Here is an 8,871-nt window from a genome sequence, read left to right as displayed (position 1 = left end):
AGTGTGAAAACATACAGAAAATGACTAAAACATATTTATATCCACTAGACATGGGGAGTTGTAAGAAATCCATCTGCCATACCTCGATGCTCCATTAGGCAGTTTATAATGTCAGAGAGCAAGCCAACCCAAGTGGGTACCCAATTCTACCCACCAGCAGGCTGTCGCAAGCCCCAGGACACACTTGGGCCCAGCCCCAGCTACCAGCCTGCCCACAGTTGTCACTTTGTCACAACAGAAAGGACCATGCAGCCCACATAGGAACAACCTTAGAGAATATAGCTCTGATGACCAGAGGAGAGTGTACTGCTGGGCCCCAAGGGCATCTCCTCCATCAGGCCACTTCTCCAAGACTGGGAAATGTAGCCAACCTATCTATTAGTAATTCACAGAAATAAAAACAGAGAACTAGTCAAAATGAGGATGCAGAGGAAGATATTCCAAATGAAAGAACAAGACAAAACCCCAGAAGAACTAAGCAAAGCAGAGACAAGCAATCTACCCAGAAAAGAATTCAAGATAATGATCATAAATATGTTCAACAAACTTGGAACAAGAATGGGCAAACACAGTGAGAAGTTTAACAAAGAGTTAGAAAATATACAGAAGAACCAAACAGAGCTAAAGAGTACAATAATTAAGTTTAAAATACACTAGAAGGAGTCAACAGTAGATAATATGGACGAATGAATCGGTGAATTTGAAGAGAATGGTAGAAATCACCAAAACTGAACAGAAAATGTATTTACTATCAACATAAATACGGGCCCAGCTTTGTCCTGGGCTAAAGTGCAAGCCTACGTAAGAGCATATAACTCAGACAGTTGGGCCAGAGTTGCCGTCAGGTAAAGATACTGTCTTAACAACATCAAAAGAAGTTGCGTAGCATACTTAGCACAGTATTTGCATCACCACCTTTTAACTAAGAGCCATCAGTGAACCATAAGAAGTTAGTGTTACCTAAAGGTATTTCCTGTAGATCATCACAGTGGTCAGAAGATGAACTGTCAGCATTAAGAAACTGTGATGGACTTTGTTGGTAATGAAGGGACAAAGAGCCAAAGGGGATGAAAGCATGCAAAACTTCCAGTTGAAAATACATAAGTCATGGGGATATATTATACGGCATGCCAATTCTATTAACACTGTATTGCATAGTGAAAGTTGCTAAAAAAATAAACCTTTAATGTTCTCATGACAAGAGAAACAAATTCTGTAACTGTGTATGGGGATGGATGTTAACCAGATTTATTGTGGTGATTATGTCACAATATAAACAAATATGAAATCATTACATTGTACACCTAAAACTAATCTAATGTATAATATATACATTATAATGTATAATCTAAGGTATAATGTCAATTATATCTCAATTTTTAAAAAAGAATAACAAGTATAAAATGAGTTCTGCTGAAATATGGATGTGGAGGTATTTTTAATCCTTCCCGGAGAATCATTTAAATTTATATAACTTTTATTAAAAGAATATCAAAAATGAGTAGCAAGGTTAAGATTACCACAATATAAAAGAGTAATGTGAGGGGCAATAACAAAAAGACTTCATAAGAGTTGAGGTGACTGACTGAGAAATGTTGAGTGTGGTGAGAGTTCAGGAAGGATTCTACTGACATGTACAAATGCTATTTTTAAAATGGATAACCAGCAGGGACCTATTATACACCACAGAAACTCTGCTCGATATCCTGTAATAACCTAAATGGGAAAATACTTTGAAAAAGAATAGATGCACGTATATGTATAACTGAATCATTTTGTTGTACACCTGAAACTAACACAACATTGTTAATCAACACTACTCCAATATAAAAGTTAAAAAAAAAGAATTTACTTTCAGTGAGAACGGATTTTAGTAATACATGAGCATTAGGGATAACAGGGTATGGGATAAAAACGTTATTTATTGCTCAGGCCAGGACAAATCTCCACCCTGATCCTTAGGTTTTCTTACTGGAAAAATAGGAGTGTTAAAGGGGCTAGTGCAAGGAATAATGAGGCCTTGAGCCTTGTAACAGCAGCAGCAGAGCCTTGTAATCTATTATTATGAACTTTATGCCTTGAAGGCTTTCTTTACTGACAGGGAATTGATTAATTCTGGGAAGAGGTTTTGAGAGATCTATTTGAATTTTGATGGGAGATGCACTGTAAATTTTGCCAATATCACTTGGAGATTTTACCTATAAGGATGGTAGTTGATTCAATAGAGACAAATGATGGATGTTTCCAGAATCAGCTCTAGTACTATCAGAAATAAAACAAGTAAAAGATGTCAAAATGTCATTTAATTCACCTGATGGATTACTTTGATGACTACTGTCAAATTCTAGAATTATTTCCTCCTTTGGAGAGAAAGAAATTCTGGTGTAATACTTCTAAGAAGTCTCAAATACAGAATGAATATCGGAATGGACAGGGCCAGAGTTCCTAAGGAAAAAAAGGTGTGTCTCTTTCAAAGGGTCTAAATTCAGTTCAGTTCAGTTCATTTCAGTCACTCAGTCGTGTCCGACTCTTTGCGACCCCATAAATCGCAGCACGCCAGGCCTCCCTGTCTATCACCAACTCCCGGAGTTCACTCAGATTCATGTCCATCGAGTCAGTGATGCCATCCAGCCATCTCATCCTCTGTCATCTCCTTCTCCTCCTGCCCCCAATCCCTCCCAACATCAAAGTCTTTTCCAATGAGTCAACTCTTCGCATGAGGTGGCCAAAGTACTGGAGTTTCAGCTTTAGCATTATTCCTTCCAAAGAAATCCCAGGGTTGATCTCCTTCAGAATGGACTGGTTGGATCTCCTTGCAGTCCAAGGGACTCTCAAGAGTCTTCTCCAACACCACAGTTCAAAAGCATCAATTCTTCAGCGCACAGTCTTCTTCACAGTCCAACTCTCACATCCATACATGACCACTGGAAAACCATAGCCTTGACTAGACGGACCTTAGTCGGCAAAGTAATGTCTCTGCTTTTGAATATGCTATCTAGGTTGGTCACAACTTTTCTTCCAAGGAGTAAGCATCTTTTAAAATCATGGCTGAAGTCACCATCTATAGTGATTTTGGAGCCAAAAAAATTAAAGTCTGACACTGTTTCTACTGTTTCCCCATCTATTTCCCATGAAGTGATAGGACCGGATGCCATGATCTTCGTTTTCTGGATGTTGAGCTTTAAACCAACTTTTTCACCCTCCTCTTTCACTTTCATCAAGAGGCTTTTGAGTTCCTCTTCACTTTCTGCCATAAGGGTGGTGTCATCTGCATATCTGAGGTTGTTGATATTTCTCCCGGCAATCTTGATTCCAGCTTGTGTTTCTTCCAGTCCAGTGTTTCTCATGATGTACTCTGCATAGACGTTAAATAAGCAGGGTGACAATATACAGCCTTGACATACTCCTTTTCCTGTTTGGAACCAGTCTGTTTTTCCATGTCTAATTCTAACTGTTGCTTCCTGACCTGCATACAGATTTCTCAAGAGGCAGATTAGGTGGTCTGGCATTCCCATCTCTTTCAGAATTTTCCACAGTTTATTGTGATCCACACAGTCAAAGGCTTTGGCATAGTCCATAAGGCAGAAATAGATGTTTTTCTGGAACTCTCTTGCTTTGTCGATGATCCAGTGGATGTTGGCAATTTGATCTCTGGTTCCTCTGCCTTTTCTAAAACCAACTTGAACATCAGGGAGTTCACAGTTCACGTATTGCTGAAGCCTGGCTTGGAGAATTTTGAGCATTCCTTTACTAGCATGTGAGATGAGTGCAATTGTGCGGTAGTTTGAGCATTCTTTGGCATTGCCTTTCTTTGGGATTGGAATGAAAACTAACCTTTTCCAGTCCTGTGGCCACTGCTGAGTTTTCCACATTTGGTGGCATATTGAGTGCAGCACTTTCACAGCATCATCTTTCAGGATTTGAAACAGCTCAACTGGAATTCCATCACCTCCACTTCATTTAGCAGCCTTCATTTTCCAGAGTTGAAGATTAAGAATTTTGGCAGTCTTCCTTAGAGATCACTCATCTAGAGAGTGTAAGAGTGTTTACTCTCTGGTAAAGTAGAGAGTGGATATACTTTCTGATTCCATCCTGGTCCTTTTTACTAAGTGGGAAAGCTTCTGGTTTCAGTTCAGTTCAGTTCAGTCGCTCAGTCATGTCTGACTCTTTGCGACCACATGAATCACAGCACACCAGGCATCCCTATCCATCACCAACTCCTGGAGTTCACTCAGATTCACGTCCATCAAGTCCATGATGCCATCCAGCCATCTCATCCTCTGTCGTCCCCTTCTCCTCCTGCCCCCAATCCCTCCCAGCATCATAGTCTTTTCCAATGAGTCAACTCTTCCCATGAGGTGGCCAAAGTACTGGAGTTTCAGCTTCAGTATCATTCCCTCCAAAGAAATCCCAGGGCTGATCTCCTTCAGAATGGACTAGTTGGATCTCCTTGCAGTCCAAGGGACCCTCAAGAGTCTCCTCCAACACCACAGTTCAAAAGCATCAATTCTTTGGCACTCAGCCTTCTTCACGGTCCAACTCTCACATCTATACATGACTACAGAAAAAACCAGAGCCTTGACTCTACGGACCTTAGTCGGCAAAGTAATGTCTCTGCTTTTGAATATACTATCTAGGTTGGTCGTAACTTTTCTTCCAAGGAGTAAGCGTCTTTTAATTTCATGGTTGCAGTCACCATCTGTAGTGATTTTGGAGCCCAAAAAAATAAAGTCTGACACTGTTTCTACTGTTTCCCCATCTATTTCCCATGAAGTGATAGGACCGGATGCCATGATCTTCGTTTTCTGGATGTTGAGCTTGAAGCCAACTTTTTCACTCTCCTCTTTCACTTTCATCAAGAGGCTTTTTAGCTCCTCTTCACTTTCTGCCATAAGGGTGGTGTCATCTGCATATCTGAGGTTATTGATATTTCTCCCAGCAATCTTGATTTCAGCTTGTGTTTCTTCCAGTCCAGTGTTTCTCATGATGTACTCTGCATAGACGTTAAATAAGCAGGGTGACAATATACAGCCTTGACGTACTCCTTTTCCTATTTGGAACCAGTCTGTTGTTCCATGTCCTGTTCTAACTGTTGCTTCCTGACCTGCATATAGGTTTCTCAAGAGGCAGGTCAGGTGGTCTGGGTATGACCTAAATCAAATCCCTTATGATTATACAGTGGAAGTGAGAAATAGATTTAAGGGACTAGTTCTGATGGATAGAGTGCCTGATGAATTATGGATGGAGGTTCGTGACAGGAGACAGGGATCAAGACCATCCTTATGGAAAAAAAATGCAAAAAAGTAAAATGGCTGTCTGAGGAGACCTTACAAATAGCTGTGAAAAGAAGAGAAGCGAAAAGCAAAGGAGATAAGGAAAGATATAAGCATCTAAATGCAGAGTTCCAAAGAATAGCCAGAAGAGATAAGAAAGCCTTCCTCAGCAATCAGTGCAAAGAAATAGAGGCAAACAATAGAAAAGGAAAGACTAGAGATCTGTTCAAGAAAATTAGAGATACCAAGGAACATTTCATGCAAAGATGGGCTCGATTAAGGACAGAAATGGTATGGACCTAACAGCTCCTGGTTTACCCCTTAATAAATATAGAATTAAAAACTACCTTGGAAGAAAGACCAGAATTTTCTTTAAAAACAATCTGAAGTTGATTAAAGTAGTGATGAACACGTTCATCAGTTTTTTGTGTGGAAGCCTGAATTTGGTTCCAATCAACAAGCTTTGGAAAAGCCCTGGGCTCAAGGCCTCAGACAAGAACTGTCTGCACTGAAAAATAAACAAATGGAATCTGCATGTGTGCATGCTGACGTTTCAGTTGTGTCTGACTCTTTTCCACCCTGTGGACTTAGCTCACGAGGCTCCTCTGTCCATGGGATTCTCCAGGCAAGAATACTGGAGTGGATTGCCACGCCCTCCTCCAAAGGATCTTCCCCACCCAGGGATCAAACCTGCATCCCCCCTGCATTGGCAGGCGGGTTTTTTTTTTTCCCACTAGCTCCACCTGGGAAGCCCCAAATAGAACCTAATTAGACTTAAAAAATTTGCACAGCAAAGAAAACATCAACAAAATGAAAAGACAACCTACTGAATGGGAGAAAATATTTCTTGGTTATATGACCAATAAGAGGTTAACATTCAAAATATATAATCAGTTCATACAACTTAGCATCAAAAACAGCCCAACCTAATTTAAAAATGAGGAAACCTGAATAGACAAAAAGCATACAGATGACCAGCAAACACATGAGAAGATGGTTAACATCATTAATCATCAGAGAAAGACAAATTAAACCGCAATGAGATATTACCTCATACCCGACAGAATGGCTGTTATCAAAAAAGACAAAAGTAACCAATACCGGCAAGGATATGGAAAAAAGAGAACTCTTGTGCACTGATGATGGAAATACAAATTGGTGTAGCCACTGTGGAAAACAGAACAAACTAGTGGTTGTCACTGGGGAGAGGAGTATATGCCTGCTCAGTCACTCAGTCGTGTCTGACTCGTTGTGACCCTATGGACTGTAGCCTGCCAGGCTCCTCTGTCCATGGAATTCTACAGGCAAGAATACTGGAGTGGGTTGTCATTTCCTCCTCCTTGCGTCAGGGGATCTTCTTGACGCAAGGATGGAACCTGCATCTCCTGCATTGCAGACAGATTCTTTGCCACTGAGTCACAGGGTGAGGAAGCCCAGAGGGGAATATTTGTTAATGTTGTTCAGTTGCTAAGCACATCTGACTCTGCTGCCCCATCAACTGCAGCACGCCAGGCTTCCTTGTCCTTCACTATCACCTGGAGTTTGCTCAAATTCATGTCCACTGGGTTGGTGATGCTATCTAACCATCTCATCCTCTGTCACTTCCTTCTCCTCCTACCCTCAGTCTTTCCCAACACCAGGGTCTTTTCCAATGAGTTGGCTCTTTGCATCAGGTGGCCAAAGTATTGGAGCTTCAGCATCAGTCCTTTCAATGAATATTTCAGTGTTAATTTCCTTTAGGATTGACTGGTTTGGCCCCCTTGCAGTCCAAGGGACTCTCAAGGACTCTTCTCCAGTGGGAGAAGAAGAGTGTGGGATGATTTGAGAGAATAGCATTGAAACATATGCATTGCCACATGTGAAACACATAACCAGTGTGAGTTTGATGTATGATGCAGGACACACAAAGCTGGTACTCTGTGACAACCTGAAGGGATAAGGTGCAGAGGTGGAAGGGAAGTGATACATGTATACCTATGACCAGTTCATACTGATATATGGCATAAACCATCAACCATCACAATATTGTAATTATCCTCCAATTAAAATAAATAAATAAAATTTTTTTAAAAAGTCTCCTCCAGCACCACAATTCAAAAGCATCAATTTTTGGTGCTCAGCCTTCTTTATGGTCCAACTGTCACATCCATACATGACTACTGGAAAAATCATAACTTTGACTATAAGGACCTTTGTCAACAAAGTGACGTCTCTGTTTTTTAATACTCTGTCTAGGTTTGTCATAGCTTTCCTTCCAAGAAGCAAGTATCTTTCAATCTCATGGCTGCAGTTACCACCCACAGTGATTTTGGAATGCAAGGGAATAAAATCTTTCACTGCTTACACTTTTTCCCCTTCTATTTGCCACGAAACGATGGGACCAGATGCCATAATCTTAGTTTTTCGAATGTTGAGCTTTAAGCCAGCCTTTTCACTCTCATCTTTCACTCTAATCAAGAGGTCCTTTAGTTCTTTAGAAAGGAATATAGCCAATATTTTATAATAACTATAAATGGACTAAAACCTTTAAAAATTGTGAATTTAAAAAATTTTGCTATACTGCAACTTATATCAACTATATTATACATCAACTATATCCCAATTAAAAAATAAATTTATAAAAAATAAACTGTCTGCATTTTAAGGACAAAAGTAAGGTGGTCACGAGGCCTAGACTAGAACTATGAGGTAATGGCACCCCACTCCAGTACTCTTGCCTGGAAAATCCCATGGACAGAGGAGCCTGGTGCGCTGCAGTCCATGGGGTCGCTAAGAGTTGGACATGACTGAAGCGACTTAGCAGCAGCAAGGGTCATGGAGCACACACACAGACACGCGCGCACACACACATACACACACACAACTTGAATCAGGAAAGACCCCTTTCCTCTTATAATGTCCCTCCAACACCCTCTACTGGCCTCTACTGGCAATGCATAATTTAAGAAACGGCTTGTTGAACAGTTTTCCAAAGTCACAGAGCAGTTTCTGAAGAATGAATTTGGAATTCAGAGGCAATAAATTGGTAGTTGGCACAGATAATGTATTGGTCCAATACCAGTTAGTGAATATTCATTCTTTTCTAAGTTATTTAAGACATTATCCTTACATTGTCAAATATTCATGGTTTTGTTCAGGGATTCTGTATCCTACAAAGCTATTTGCAAATCTCTGTATTAGTACCACACAATTGTTTTGTTTTTTTCTCTCCTGCTTCCCACTTTGGACAGCATTTTTCTAACGGTTTCAATGCCACCTTCTCCCTGTTGCGTGCCTTTATTACAGATTCCTGGATCACAGAATAAACTTTCCCACAGTCTCAGGTCTTTACTGGCCTATATGGTCTTTTCTTCTATTTTCCCAGGAAGGAGAGGCTTAGGAAACAAGGCCAAACTGGCAAGAACAAGATGGAGCCAGAACATGACATTCTGTACCCCACACTTCTAGCCAGCACTATCCATGACCTTTGGAGAAGTCTTTGTTTTTTTCCAGCTGCTCTGGGTCTTAGTTGCAGCTTGCAAGCTTCTCTACTTGCTGAGCACAGGTCCTAGTGTTTTGCCCAAGGTCCCAATCCCCAGAACTGAGAGAACAAGACATC

The sequence above is a fragment of the Oryx dammah genome, unplaced genomic scaffold, assembly GCF_014754425.2.
Source record: "Oryx dammah isolate SB20612 unplaced genomic scaffold, SCBI_Odam_1.1 HiC_scaffold_29, whole genome shotgun sequence".
NCBI classification, from domain to species: Eukaryota; Metazoa; Chordata; class Mammalia; order Artiodactyla; family Bovidae; genus Oryx; species Oryx dammah.
Note: the sequence above shows the minus strand (reverse complement) of the source record.